Source organism: Nipponia nippon, unplaced genomic scaffold, assembly GCF_047370975.1.
Source record: "Nipponia nippon isolate SJK-2023a ecotype South Korea unplaced genomic scaffold, ASM4737097v1 scaffold_2, whole genome shotgun sequence".
Classification (NCBI taxonomy): domain Eukaryota; kingdom Metazoa; phylum Chordata; class Aves; order Pelecaniformes; family Threskiornithidae; genus Nipponia; species Nipponia nippon.
Window position 1 is genome coordinate 124,456,458 of NW_028262336.1, and position 15,230 is coordinate 124,471,687.

The 15,230-nt window shown below is 41.5% G+C and overlaps 1 protein-coding gene across 6 annotated transcripts in view; it reads right to left on the minus strand.

Moving 5' to 3' along the window:
* Window positions 1–15,230, minus strand: part of DLG2 (discs large MAGUK scaffold protein 2) — a 1,061,109-nt gene that overhangs the window by 962,589 nt on the left and 83,290 nt on the right. The window lies entirely within an intron of this gene.

A 15,230-nucleotide genomic window follows, 5' to 3' on the forward strand; every position in this document is an offset into this window, starting at 1 on the left:
CTAAGTAGAAGATAAAGCTAATTATTTTTAAGTGGAACAATAATTGCCATCAGAAATTAATTCCAGTAGTAGACAAAATCCCAGACACCGATTTAAAAAAAAAAGTGATGTTTCAGTCTTCTACTTACTTGCGGATAATCTAGTAATTTGATCAAGCGTGAGGACTAAGCAGCAGCTTGCTTGGTTACAAATGCCAAGCAAATCTGGCAGACATTTTTCTCACAGAGAAAAACCTCCAAGCCCTTCTAGGAAGGCTAAATAGAAAAGAAACCATGAGGAGAAAGAATTATTGATACTGGTGGAAACAACTGGGGGGAAAAAAAGGAAGAGTTCAGATTACAGCTTCAAAAATGGCCTGGTGGGAGACCAGAGTGCAGACACTGGATAAAGCACCTCCTGTTCCTTGAAGGTCTCCAAGGAGCTGGTGAATGGTGCCCCATGGTGCGCTGCCCAGAGCCATGAGAGGACAAGGCGAAGAAGCAGACCTCACAGTCAGTTAGGTCTCCCCGTCCACCTTCGTCTGGTGGCACTGGACCCCACAAAGCCCTCTGAAGACTACCGATGCTTAGAGGGTCATGCTGGAAGGAGGTCACAAACCAGTACCCAACTGCTCTTTGTGCACCTCCATTGTAGTCTTGGCTCTTTTTTTGTCATTCCACCACATTTGCGTTTAAGTTCAACTTAAAACTAGCATAAGCTCCATCTCTTCACTGACTGGACTGCAAACTTGCCTGTTGCCCATAGGGGAAAGCTCCCAGGTCTAATGCTGCTGTTGTCACCTTATGGCCTGCGCTAAGAGGAAGAAAACCCTTTTTGCAGCAACTTCTGCGACAGTACCATTTTCCTTGGAGCTTAATATACTTGAGATTTCTATATAATAGTTTCACAGCCAGCCTCTGCCTGAGATATCTGGATGTTATTAAAACCGCAAGAGCCTCCAAAATCCATTGTCAAGAACAAAGCTACCTTCTGACTGACTTGCATTTCGCTGGCACCTGTTGTTGACACAGAATGAACCGCACATTTTAAAGCTTTCCCCGTTGTTCTCTCTATTTCCAAACCATTTGAAGACTATTATAATTTTTCAGTGCTCTGTTGTTCCACTCAGAGTATTTCCTTAGCTTGCTTTGCTCCTGATGCAATTTAATAATGAAAGCTTACGATCTCTCTCCTTTACCTCTGCAGCACTACTCAAATGACTGCAGTACACAGAAAATGATTTTCATTCTGTCCCCGGCCCAAACCCACACACTTTTCAGGGGGGGGCTTAGGACCTCAGTTTGTAAGGACATAAAGAAGCTTTAACAAAGAAACAAGTCACTATAGCAACACATGTTAAAAATGAAAATTTATATTTTGTGGTGAGAAGAGAAGCAGGGGGGTATTATTTAAAAAACAGGGGTCTCAGCCTGTAAGCTTGTGCATTGTAAACACATGAATGGTCCCATCTGGGAATACTCACAGTGTCACTGCATACTACAGATTTCTGGTTTCTGAGCTTTTTTTCTACATTGCATTCCTGTTTGCATTCACAAGGACGAGCATCCTACCTTTTGTTTCATATGAAACTTAACGTCCTTTTGCTATTTTGTCTGACTCCAGCAGCTGGAGGAGCGTTTTCACAAAAACTCAAAACATTTTAAAGCATTATACTCCATGCTCACTTTTAAGCATATGTCAGCAGGATCAGAGTCCAGTTTGTTCAGGTTTTCTGCCTTGAAATAATACCACCACGCTGCCAATGTATTCACATGGTTTTCTTCCAAATACGATAGTTACTAGGAGAGTATTTCGGTCACAACGTCTTTGCATTTCTCTGCCTGCCTCTGCTGTTGATTAAAGCCACTTGCAGAGCTGCAGTCGTGTCAGACAGAGTTCTCCAAGTGCACACACAGCTGCTTGCAGTCAGCTGCACGCATTCCTGTCCAGGGAGGTATGAAATGGAGCTGGATGCCCAGCCACCTGTTACAACATGTTTTAATAGCTAAGGTTGACTGTATTTTCTATAGAAACAGAGATTCTTAGTTATGGTTTATTATCAGAATGCTCCAGAGTTTAGTAGATGACATTTTGTTGCTTCTCTGGGTAGACCGGATAGACGGAGCTCATCCGTCGTAGAGGAAAGTGATGAGCAATGGGAAAAGTGTGAAAAGTTAAGTTTGAGATCAAGCTTTCAGGTAACAAGAGCTTAATTCCCTCAGCTGCAAAAAGCCTCTGTGACATTGGACAAACCATGGAGTATTTCGTCGTCTCAGTTTCCTGTAGGTAAAATGGTGGCTTTACCACTTTGTAGCTGCACAAGTGCACTGTGCGGACTCGAGAGTTAATACGGACAGCACCGTTAGCTCCGTACCACAGGGGAAAGGAAAAGGTCCTCCCTGATGTTATAGATGCGAGGCTATGCTCATGTCCAATGCTCAGATAAACATCAAGACCAATTTCCCTGCTGCCTCTGATTGCTCTTAGAATATAACTTAAGATAAAAACTCAGAGTTATTGAAATTCAGAGAGTAACGCTAAATTTTGAGTGCGAGTCAGACAAATTGATTTCCAGACTGATTGACATTCATGCATAATTAAAACTGGTTTTGTTCAGTTCATACATTTACCAATTATCAGCATTACAGGAGTAAGAATGGCTTCTACTGGGAAACACCTCCTGAGTCATACGAACAATTCATCTTTGGGTGCATGCATCCTGAGAGACAGACAGGCACTTTGAGCAAGAACCTCACCCAAGTGAGTCAGCGTACAATCCACCTCACTTTGCTGCTTTACAACATGTCTAGGATGTTTCCACTCAGATGATTTCCAAAGCACCCCTATTTGTATGGAAATCTGAACTTCTTCCTAGAAATCCAGGGAAAAATCTACTTACAATTAGTTTTCTATAATGTGACTTGAAAGATGCCAATACAAAATGAAAACGCATTTTTAGTACATTTCTCTATGAGTACATCAATATGTCTTTTATCTCTTTGACTGGACAAGTGACTATTCTGTCATATCAAAATTTACACGTGACATTTCAGTAAAATAGTTGATATATAAGAAGTTTCCAGGATGTAAGCACGTTCCAATATCTCAAGTTTCATGCCTTATAAAAAACCAAGAAAGCTCACAAACAAAGGCATTGAATTGTTTTCTACCAAAAATAAAGATTTAAGACCCTCAACTATTCCACAGTTCTTTTCCTGACTTAATTTGTTCATGCCATTGCAGATTCAAGGAGCAACAGCTCAATGAAAGCTTCATCCATAACTGCAGGCAAGAGGTATGGAAAAGCAATCACTGAATGCCATGACTGATTAAAATCATATCAGCAAAAATACGTTTCAGAGTTAGTTTTGCCTAGTTTTAATATTCTATTTTTAATACAGTTAAAAAGTAAATTAAGCCACTTACAGTGAACCAAAACTTCCCTTGTTTCCATGGAAATGTTTAGAAGGCTGATCTGAAGTTAACCAGACTGGTAAACACAAAATGCTTGTTACCAGCCAGCTTAATCCCCACGGCTGCCTCTCGTGCGCACCATCACACCCAGGAACCTTTTACACTGCGAAACGCTCCTTAATGACAGCTGATTTCTAATCCAGTGCACAGACTGAGCAAGATCCTCTCAAATATGTGTCACCCTGACGGGGCAGGGGGAGCCACTAAGCCCGCACACTCATTATCTAAAAATTTCTTGTCAGCAATAGCCCCTTTTAATATTCTACAGCTCAAAGGATGACCTGGTGTCTTTTTATTATACAATTACTGTCTGCCATTCCCAGTTTTCATCTAACTCCAGCAATTTTACACTGGTGTAATGCTTTCATCCAGTGAAACTACTTCTGCTTTATCCCAGGGTAAGAGAGATCAGAATGAGATCATTTGTGCTTTATTTGTTGGAGAGATATGATGGATCGCTATTCAAATATTAATACTAACATTTGCTGCAGAAAGATCATATGTAATAAATCAGTAATACACAGCAAGAGTCTTGCCTATAGGCTGGTTGCAGGGGAAGGGTGAAGGTGTCTTCAGAGATTTTGTAAGGAAAAGAAAGTTACATGAATATTGCTACAAAACAACTAATAAAACTCAGTCATTTTTGCCTGTATGAAACTGCAAACTTCATGTATATATCAATTTTTTGGCCCATTCAAGGCAGAAAAACAAAACAGAAAATGAGAGGCAAGTCCTGCTTGGCCAAAGTTTGAGTGCAAGCCAACCTAACAGCTTGCTGCTACCCGAAGGAGTGGACGTGCTCCTCCATCCCGCCTTTCCTTACGCTTCCTGGCCTCCACACCAGACACCTCTTCCAGCTTCATTCCTTGCACCAGCTTTCGTGTTTGTCAGGCATTTTCCTGAGGTAATTCAACTCATTAATTTGGCAGAAAATTATACACTCTGGGGGGGGGGGGAGTTGCTTTTCTTGTAACTCAGCAAGTGGAATTACCCCAGCAAGGGACCAACGAACGCTAAAGCCAACACGCATGGCCAGAAATGAGCAACCGCCTCAACAGCAGAGAGCCTCAGCTGTATATCTGAAATGTACTTTAACTCATTAAAGCACTCTATCACACAAGTCCACATTTAGCCTCAGTTTGTGCCTAAAAATACGTGCAAACCTAACTTCTGCTGCAAGCAAAGAGATTGAAAAACAAAAGTAGCAGCTCTACCCAGCGCTGAATCCGCTCCAATTTTTTCAAGTACTTTTAACATGTGGGAAACTTCTCTCCATTGCAACTGCCTTTAGTCAGTGAGTTTGGTCTGGAATTAACTTGATTAAAGTGACTGTGTGAGACGTTCAACGCGTCTTGCGCTCCTAAGTCCCTTAGAATCATAGAATCATAGAATCGTTAAGGTTGGAAAAGACCTTTAAGATCATCGAGTCCAACCGTTAACCCAGCACTGCCAAGCCCACCACTAAACCATGTCCTCGAGCACCACGTCTACCCATCTTTTAAATACCTCCAGGGATGGAGACTCAACCACTTCCCTGGGCAGCCTGTGCCAGTGCCTGATTACTCTTTCAGTGAAGAAGTTTTATCTAATATCCAACCTAAACCTGTCCTGGTGCAGCTTGAGGCCATTTCCTCTTCTCCTATTGCTTGTTACTAGGGAGAAGAGACCGACCCCCACCTTGCTACCGCCTCCTCTCAGGCAGTTGTAGAGAGCAATAAGGTCTCCCCTCAGCCTCCTCTTCTCCAGACTAAACAACCCCAGTTCCCTCAGCCGCTCCTCATAAGACTTGTGCTCCAGACCCTTCCCCAGCCTCGCTGCCCTTCTCTGGCCACGCTCCAGCACCTCGATGTCCTTCTTGGAGTGAGGGGCCCAAAACTGAACACAGTACTCGAGGTGCAGCCTCACCAGTGCCGAGTACAGGGGCACTATCACCCCCCTGGTCCTGCTGGCCACACTATTCCTGATACAAGCCAGGATACCATTGGCCCTCTTGGCCACCTGAGCACGCTGCTGGCTCATGTTCAGGCGGCTGCCAACCAACACCCCCAGGTCCTTTTCTGCCAGGCAGCTCTCCAGCCACTCCTCCCCAAGCCTGTAGCATTGCATGGGTGCTGTGGGAAACATGTTTCAGTTTAGGAAAATACAAGATTGATATGTGTTATTTCTACCAATGCATTGCTCGACGTATCATTTTTTATTCAGTAGAGCAGATCTTTTTCTCTGTCTTAGAAGATCATCATAAGTAGTATAGAATATGTGATTATTCATTTTTTTAAGTAGAATGCTATCTTTCTGTACATACAGATAAATATATCCTTCCATATAAAAGGCTGAAAAACCCAAAGCATCATGGACAGTGAGTGTTTTTGGAGTTACGTTGTGCCCAGCTCAAACAGAACTAGCATCCACAATACTTATTTCACCAAAAAATAGGGAAAAGCAGTGGCAAAAAACCTCAGTTAAGCTGTGGATGTGGTATCGATCCATCACCCTGCTGCAGTAGTATATATGGTTCCCAAGAAAAATAAGATCCGGTAAACAATAGACAACTGGGGAGAAAAAACAGGGAACCAAGAGAATAAATGTTTGTGTCTACAAGCCCTGGCAGTAGGTAAAAATCTTAAGCTCTTAGCCAGAGGGATTCAAGCCAGTGTGAACATATCTGGAGAGACTGGCTTATCAAATGTTTTCAGGAGGACAAAATGCAATATCTGAAAGTAAATCATAGTAGTGATTCAGATATTTCTGCTGTGTCACGTGAGGTCAAGCCTTTTAACATTTGTCAAGCTAGAAAACAACAGCAAAACTTGAACTATCTTTTACTGTGACTTGAGTCAGAGCAGAGCCCAGCCCTGACAGCAGCTGCACAAGAAACAGCTGGCAAAGACCTAACATGCCTGAGCAGTCTCATCTCCTCAGATTATCAGTGTCTCAAGTCTTCTGTTGGAAATAAAAAAACAACAGAAATCGAAAGTAATTTCTTTCCCTATCAAAGTCTGCTGAAGAGCATAAACAGGAGAAATGCTCATCCTGTATCTGCTACTCTATGCAGAATAAAACAGTGTTGCTTTTAAAATATTTGTCAGGAAAAAAAAAAAAAAAAACCAAACCAAACCTAAAAGATAGGGAAGGACATTTGATTTAAAAACTTAAATTATAAAATGTAATAGATTTTTAAAAAATATATAAATCAGTGTCACTGATGTTAATTCCAGGAAAACAGAGGTACTGAGTGAATCAGAAACTGAAGGTTTCCTTGAAGCACACTGGACCGTCTGAAGCCCGGATGACTATTTCCTGAAGATCTCTAAAGCGAGTTTCCCTACAATGATAGACTGAAAGAATCAGGTTTGTTCAGCCTTAAAAAGAAAAGGCTAAATGAGGCTCTCATTGCTGCCTTCAACAACTTAATTGGAGGGTATAAAGAAGATGTATCTTCTCAGACGTCCACAGTGAAAACACAACAGGCAATGCGGGAAATGCCTACCCAATGTAAGGGGGGGAAATCACCATGATGGTGGTCAAATATTCAAAAAGGGGACCAGAGAGGCTGCCAAATCTGCATCTAATGAGGTCCTGAGCAACCTGATCTGAGTTGTCCCTGCTTTGAGAGAAGGGTTCAACAAGAGCCCTTCAAAGGTCTCTTCCAACCTAAACTATTGTGTGGTTCTGTCTCATCAACGTGGGCAAAGAAAACCGTGTTCTCTTCTTCCCACCAGTTTGCAGGATAGTATGCATGTTTGGAAACCATTTGTGTTTTACAACAGCTTTCTAAGAAGATATGCCTGATAAAAAGTTCCTAGTTTGTCGCAGCACCTTCTCCAGAAGAGAAGGGAGATTGCACCACTGTAACATGAAGCTAATCATACAAAGCTGAATTTTGTCTTCAGAATACATCTGAGAGATGTCTGGACTAGCACCAGGGCTTCCAGTGGAGAAAAATACTCAAGTCAATAAAGAGCCTACCTCCTTCCCTATACATTAATGAATAAAGTCAAGTCCAACTCTGAAAAGCTCATTAGAAGTTAGGAAACTAGATGACAGAAGTAAGTTGAATGCAGCCTCAGGCACTACTTTTACCATGAGTCTTGCTGCACAGAATTTCCGCACTAGCTTGCCTCCCTGAAAATGCAGTGTCATGTCACAATTAGCCTAATTAACTGCCCTTTTGCAAAAGGGGCAATCCTGTTCCTATTTCTCAGTGACAGTCATATATTTCTGCTGTTTTCCTTGTGCCAGCCTTGGCATGGGTCTAATCCTAAGGGCAGCTGACACAGGACCTATATTGTTGGAGCAAAAGTGAATCTTTTTCTGATTATAACTGACTTGTCTCACTGCGGATCCAGATGGGCAGCAGCACTGGTGCAAGAGCAGGGGGGCAGGAGAAGACAACCATGCTGCCAGGGATGCAGGGATCAGCTGAGTTACAATTTGAAACTGCAGCTTGTGCCACAAATACTCTTCAGTGCCAAACAGCAGTTTCAAGAGAGTCTCTAAGCAGCGCAGAGGGGCCCGATGCACTGCAGAGTACGAGACGCAGCTGGCAGTCCCATGCCAGAGAGCTGCCAGGAATTGGCAGTTGATAAGTAAAAAACAAGGGTGCTGATCCCATGGAGCTTAAGTTCTTCAGAGTGAACTTTCTAGTTTAGCAGGATTCAGGACTTATTTAGCTGTAGCTGTGTCTCCATTATCCAGCACTTCAGAGGTTCCCAACAAACTGTTGTACTTTTCATCTTACCATTAACTAGCCACACTAATATCCTGCTCTAAATGGTGCAAATGGGAGTTTCACCACAGGGTTCAGGAGGGCAGGGACAGATGAATATAGTGACTTGTGGGAACACCAGGAGTCTGTCTGGCTTCTGGCACACAGCCCAGCAATTCATGTGTTCAGAAGAGACCATTAGATCATTTAGCCTGACCTGCTGTATATCACAGGCCATTATATTTCACCATCTCATCCTTGCACTCAGTCCAACAAATATGTATCAGGTACAATAAACTGCTATTCCCTGTAATATTTGCCAGCCTGAGTGAGTGATATATTTTTCTCTGAAAAGGTACCAAGTCATTTCCAGTATCCTACAGCCTGCGGTGGAAGACTGCTTTGAATAACCTGTGAATGGGAGGGGAAATCTCCTGACCCGTGAAGGCTGGTAAAAGCTGCTGTTTACAGGACCAATCTATTTGATTAAATCAGCATCTTATTGCAAGGAAATATTCAGTTGCCAGTAGAAATGCTGAGAGAAGTATTTTCGAGAATTCAGGGTATGGCTCATGATTCAGTGTATGGTGCCTGCTTAGATTAATTACAATTTAATTCCAAATGCTTGATTAGTATTGCAGTTTTATGTAAGCAGTAGTGATGTATGTTGGACTTCAAGATGCCTTACAGCAGAGATGTCGGGATTACCATGCTCCTTCTCCAGCCACCCCCCCAGCTAACCCACACGTCTCATCTTCAGTCAAGATCCAGTTACCTGCCCTCTGCCATCCCATGGCTTAGCTCTCTAACACTGACATGAAGGACAGTTCTTGAGTGCTCAAAGCATAGCTAATATAAAATTTGCAGAATTCCTGACTAAATGAGAGTGCCTTCATTTAAACAAAAGACAGGAGCCTTTTTAGGATATGAACCTTGCAACTGTTCACTGAAAGCCCTTCTTAATCCTTCATTATTTATCTCACTGTCCCTGCAAAGTGACAGAAATCAGTAAACCCTGAAAACAACATTTATGCAGTCAAGAATGACCTGCTGTTCATGCATTTCGCTCAGGTGCAAGACTGTGATCATTAGCTGTAATATTATAACTTAGACCAGTTACCATCTCTTGCCCACAAAGACTCAGGCTGGGAATTATCTCAGCTAACTTTAGAGAAATACAGTGTAGATATAAACAGTTGAATGTGTTGCTTTCATAATCAGTGTAGAGAAATGGTCCCTCTGGGACACAAAGCATCTCATCCTAAGGTAGACAGCTGAAAGAGAAAGGCAAATAGCCGTCTGGAAGGACCTATTTTTCTCCACTGGCTATAAAAAGAATGGGGTGACTCATTCAGATGTACATGAGAATCCTGAAGTTCAAAGAGAAGAATCCCAGCCAGTATGATGGGAAATTGGGTCTTGCTTAGCTCTAGACTTTCACTTGGATTTGTCTGTCCAGTTCAGGCTCCCCAGCACAGAAGACATTGATATACTGGAAGGAATCCTGGGAAGGCCATCAAGATAGTCAAGGGGCTGAAGGACATGGGATATGAGAAGAGGCTGAGGGAACTGGGTTCATTTGGTCTTAAGAAGAAAAGGTAAAGAGGAAATCTCACTGCCATCTACAGCTACTCAATGCAGTTGAGGGTGTAAAAAAGATGGAGCCAGGTTCTTCTCAGATATGTAAAGGGACAGGGTGAGAGGCAACAGGTACCAGTTGCAGCAAGGGAAATTTCAGCTTGGTATAAAAAACCAACTACACCATGAGGGTTGTCAAAATACTGCAACAAGGGACCAGAGCGGTTGCGAAATCTCCTGTCTTGGAGACACTCAAAACTCAACTGGACAAGTTGCTGGGCAACCTGATCTAGCTGATCCTGCTTTGAGCTGGAGGTTGGACTAGATCACCTTCGGATGTCTCCTCCAACCAAAATTATTCTGTGATTTGTGAAGACAACTAGAGATTTTCCAACCTGATTTTACATCAGGTCTCAAAGCATTAGTCTTAAAGGTATGATATTTTAAAAAGAATAAATAGAGCCTGTTTATTCACCTGCTTATGGTGATTACTACAACTCACAGGTTCAATCTTTGCTCCATTCATGAGAATTTTTTAACTGAAAACTAAAACACCCATGGAATCCCACAGCTCCAGGCTATGGCCCTTAAGAATCCAAAGCATTCTCCACAAATATCATTACAAGAGTTGGCAACACTGGGGATTGCAGTTAACACTTGGTATTGCAGATTATGCAGTGCAGTAGTAACAGTGCTGAGCTACCTTAGAGAGAGGGCACTCTGGTCCTGGCCATATTTTAGCTCTTTTTGAGAGTGAATTAGTACATGACGAGATGTGTACCACCACACCTAAGCAACGTATTTCCATACTAGTTTGCAAGCCACCACACAGGTATACCCACCACATGTTTTTTTTTCTGTGGATAAGATATAAAGTGCACTAACTTCATGGGTTCCTCCCAGTGACATCCATTAACTGACTCCCACTCTGAGGAGAACTGCCTTCTCTTACTGCCAGCGGTTTAACAGCTGGCACATGGTGCATTGGAAATGTGCCTAAAATCTTGAGTTTATTTAAAATATAACCCCCTTTTTTAGGACATGGAGGCTCTATTAATATAGAAGCTCAACATTTGCTATGCGGAGGTGCAAAGGAAGTGCAGTCGGTTAGCAGATCTTAGAAGATGCCCATTTGAGAACACAGCAACCTTTAAACGTCTTGTGTATTAATATTTCACAGCAAGGTCTAGAGGTAGAATGAGAATGGGAATATCATTTTACATGGAAAGAAAAGGAATAAAAAACTAATTACAGGCATCACATTTTGTTGAACATTCAGTATTGTATGATACTCAGAAAACTCAGAACTGACTCACAAAACAAGACTATATTCTATGTTCATAATAACTTGAAGCTATTGAAGCACAGCTGCTTTTTATGCTTCAGAAGCAGATTAAGACACAACAGGATGTGCAGTAACTATGTTAAAAAAGCAAATTCCTTAATGTAACTATATCAGTTAGTCTACAGAAAAAAAAAAACGCATGCTGAAACTGGCTTTGTACTTTCGCTATCCTTGTAGTTCCTTTGGATTAACACATTCTCTTACAATAGATTTGAAAAAGAAAAAGCAATGATGATGACAATTAAATCTTGATCCAAACCCTGTCCTAAGCTGTCTGTATGAATGTGTCCCGAGTCTGAATTTGCATCCTTTCTTATGCAAAACTCACATCAAAAAAGTGATGAGAAAATTTACTTCAACAGCAGCTACACAGTTATCTAAAGTACTGATACCTACTTAAAATATGTTTGTATTTAAGTCAATGTTGAAAATCAAAGCTCTTGTTATTAAAGGAAAAGGAAAAAATATGAGCCAGTTTTGCCAAAGTTTTCCAAACAGCTTTAATTTACACCTCATTTTTCATATATTAGTGTGGTATCCAATATTTCCCAAAACTAATATATTTGTAAGTTGGGGGGGGGGGGGGGGAAAGTAATAGAAAATAACACAACTTTTGTAAATCTTAAGAGGAAAGTATTTGTAGCTTCATATTATTGTATTAAACAGTCCTGGATTGTAGACATAATATTTCTGACATTTGAGTTTTCCTTTGACCTTTGCAGCTCAGAAACTTCTTTTTAAAATACTTCATGCTATTTTCAAATAATTTTCTAAATTGCCTTTATGCCAACACCTTTGATGTGCATCACCCCTTACTCAGATGAGGTCAGATCCTGCTCTAGCTCTGGCAGTGTAAATCTGGCACAGGTGACCTCATTTAAAATTACTACAGACTTGCATGGGTGTAATTTAACACAGAGCTTGGATCTCTTGCTATATTCAGTACCCCTTTTAAACACCCCCTCCTTTAAGCTCTTCACAACTTGGAGATTTAATTGTGTTACACTTTACTGAAATGCTAAGAATTATATCCCAGTCCAACACAAATAGAGCTTTATTTTAGTTCTTAGCTGGTTTTCCATTAATAATCCATACAGTCTCAATGGTACACATGCTGTTGGCAATGATATAAACCTAGAGAAGATCCAGTGAAGTCACTGGAGAAATGTATATGTAAAAAGGTCAAGAGAGAGCAGAAGGAGTCCCCATGTAACACATCTACCATACTCATACATACACAGGGCCACCTATAACTATCATGTATGCATATTTAATGCAAGAATCAGTGGCTTACTTTACAAGACTTTTTTAGGGATAATGAATCAGGAGCGTTAGATCCTAAGGAGATTCAAAGGTAGCAAGTGTTTGGTATGGAGATACACTGAATAGAGCACTGTGATGATTAAAAAAAAGCTCAAGATGAAAATAGTAAGGGCTCTTGCTCATGATCACAGGTAGATAGAGATGGGGTGGCAAGAGGGATGACAGGTCCCATCCTTCTCCCATCAGTTAGAATCACAGAATCATTTAGGTTGGAAAAGACCCTTAAGATCATCGAGTCCAACCATTAACCCAGCAGTGCCAAGCCCACCACTAAACCATGTCCATAAGCATCACATCTACCCATCTTTCAAATACCTCCAGGGATGGGGACTCAACCACTTCCCTGGGCAGCCTGTGCCAGTGCCTGACTGCCCTTTCGGTGAAGGAATTTTTCCTAATATCCAATCTAAACCTCACTTGAATGCTTCAAACTTGAAGCCATTTCCTCTCATCCTATCACTCATGACTTGGGAGAAGAGACTAACACCCACCTTGCTACAACCTCCTTTCAGGCAGTTGTAGAGAGCTGAAGTCCCTCTAGCAGAGACACCCAGAAACAGTACGGATATCTTCTGCTCAGGCCCCTCACTTTACAGCTGAGCATTAATGCAAACCTTATGCAGGGCCAAAGTCTGCAGTTTATATACTCCATTCATACGTATGTCCCGTTCAGCCATTCCTCCAGCAGCTGCAACTTGGAGGTAGGAATCACGTCAACATCCTACCTGCACCTGAGGGGATCATGAATCAGAGCCCCTGGGACTGCTTTGATCCAGCAGGGAATGCAATGCAATCCTACAATCACACTCTCATCATGACAGTTTAATGGTTCATAGAAATAAGTGTTCACTTCACCACACGCTTAAAGCAGCGTGGGTGCTCACAGCAGACGGGAACAAATCTATTTCTGAGGGAGAAAAAATTAAATATTAAAGGAAAAAATATTGCAAGAAAAATAGGCAATTAAAAGTTATTTCTTAAATCTGACAAGCCTTTAACTTAGACAGCCCTGCCATAATAAAACCATAAAAGACTCATAAAGTGGCTATGAGAACTTCTATCAGAGAGGTATGAGATTTCATTGACAAGAGAACAAGAGCCAACAGATGAATGAAGCTTAGCTCCATAATATTTGTAAAGTAATTGAAAGTTTAATGTACTTTATAAAAAGCTAAATATTATTACCAAAGTCAAGGGAGACAAATCCCATGTGTATCTTCATTTATGGGAGTGGTCACAGGGGTAACCAGGGTAATTAATTTCTCAGATGCTAGCTATGGGGAAATGGAAAATTTTCATGAGAAACAAAATAATGTTTGCAAATGCTCTGATTTAATCGCAGTAGCCGTCCCAATATCTCCCGCATCCCCTTCCATTGCTTTCTGTCCTTTCCTTTCCTAAGTAGGATGACAGGCCTGGAAGTTCAATGGCTTGGACGAAATGTCATGTATGAAACTGTCAGCGTAGGCTTCCTGGAAGCACCCACATGAGCTCATTGCTCCAATTCCTTCTTCTCTAGCCCTCTGCATAGAGCTATCTGTGATTGCCATGTCACCCTCAGATATTCCCTGCATAGCGGATTTGACACGAAATCACTTCCACATTGCAGTGCTATTGGTGAAAATCTTCCCGCTTTGTTCAGAGCAAATTTGGGATACAGATATGGTTATGACTTACGGTTCCAGAGCTGATACTAATTGAATGATCCATTGATTGATTGATTTATATAAGATCTATATACACTGGTACAATATTGCAGGAAACATTCAGAAGAAGTAGACTTTAATATCTAGCTTATATATCTGATCTAACATATATCTAGTATCCATATATAGGTGCAATGTATCTAATTTATATAGATTAGGCAATGGCACAAAAGTTCCTTCAACAAGGAAACAAAAAGACCTGCCCTTTCTTCAGAGAGACAAAAAGAACTATTTACCAACCAGGGGAAGCAGCAACAGAAAACAGTTGCAATGGGAAGTTAGAGAGAGTCAGGAGGACATGTAAAAGCATCTGCTAAAATGTAATATGCTTGTTCTGCTCAAAATCCCATTTGTCGAGTCTTTTAATACAAAAGGAAGAATTAAGTTTGTTTATTGCCCCAGATGTTGCATATTTCTGTGATTTTCTTACACGCCTCACCACAGACATGAGTTACTCCTCAGTCAAAAAGAACACCATTTCTTTTTATCATTAAAACAGCTAAAGCCAGAAAGGGAGCTGCCATTCTCTACAGTCCACCAGGAGGGCGTACAGGGGGTAACCATCGCCTCTCACATCAAATCAAGGCCACAGGCAGAAGAGATGCGCACAGGCAACTAAACAAGCCACGGTTAGGAGATGGGGAGGAAAGACTAAAAGATGAGAAAGTGGTGAAAGGCAGCAGACAGTGGTGATGAGGCTAGAAGATAGAAGAGCTCAGAAAAAAATGCCTTAACCCTGGAAGAAGGTAAATGGAGTCCCCACGAGCGGCCAAGAAGAATGAGGAATGTGGCTGTATCACTACTCCAGGCTGAATGTGACCCTTAAGATTTCACAGGCAGTTTCCCATCTAAAGGCTTAGAAACCAGAAGTGAAAGTAAAATACTACACACATTTACGATATTAGAGCATCAAGGAGTGCTGGGGATCTGACTCATATTTTGAACACATAATGATGGCAATATTGTGACACTAACAGCTCCAATTTACTATAATGGAATCCTCACGGTACGCGTGGTGGAAGAACACAGCTGCAAACGCTTTCATGGGGAGTGTTATGTGTTTCTTTATTATTTAGGTTGGTTTAATGGCTCAGTCGTCTTTCAGATGAAGATAATGGGA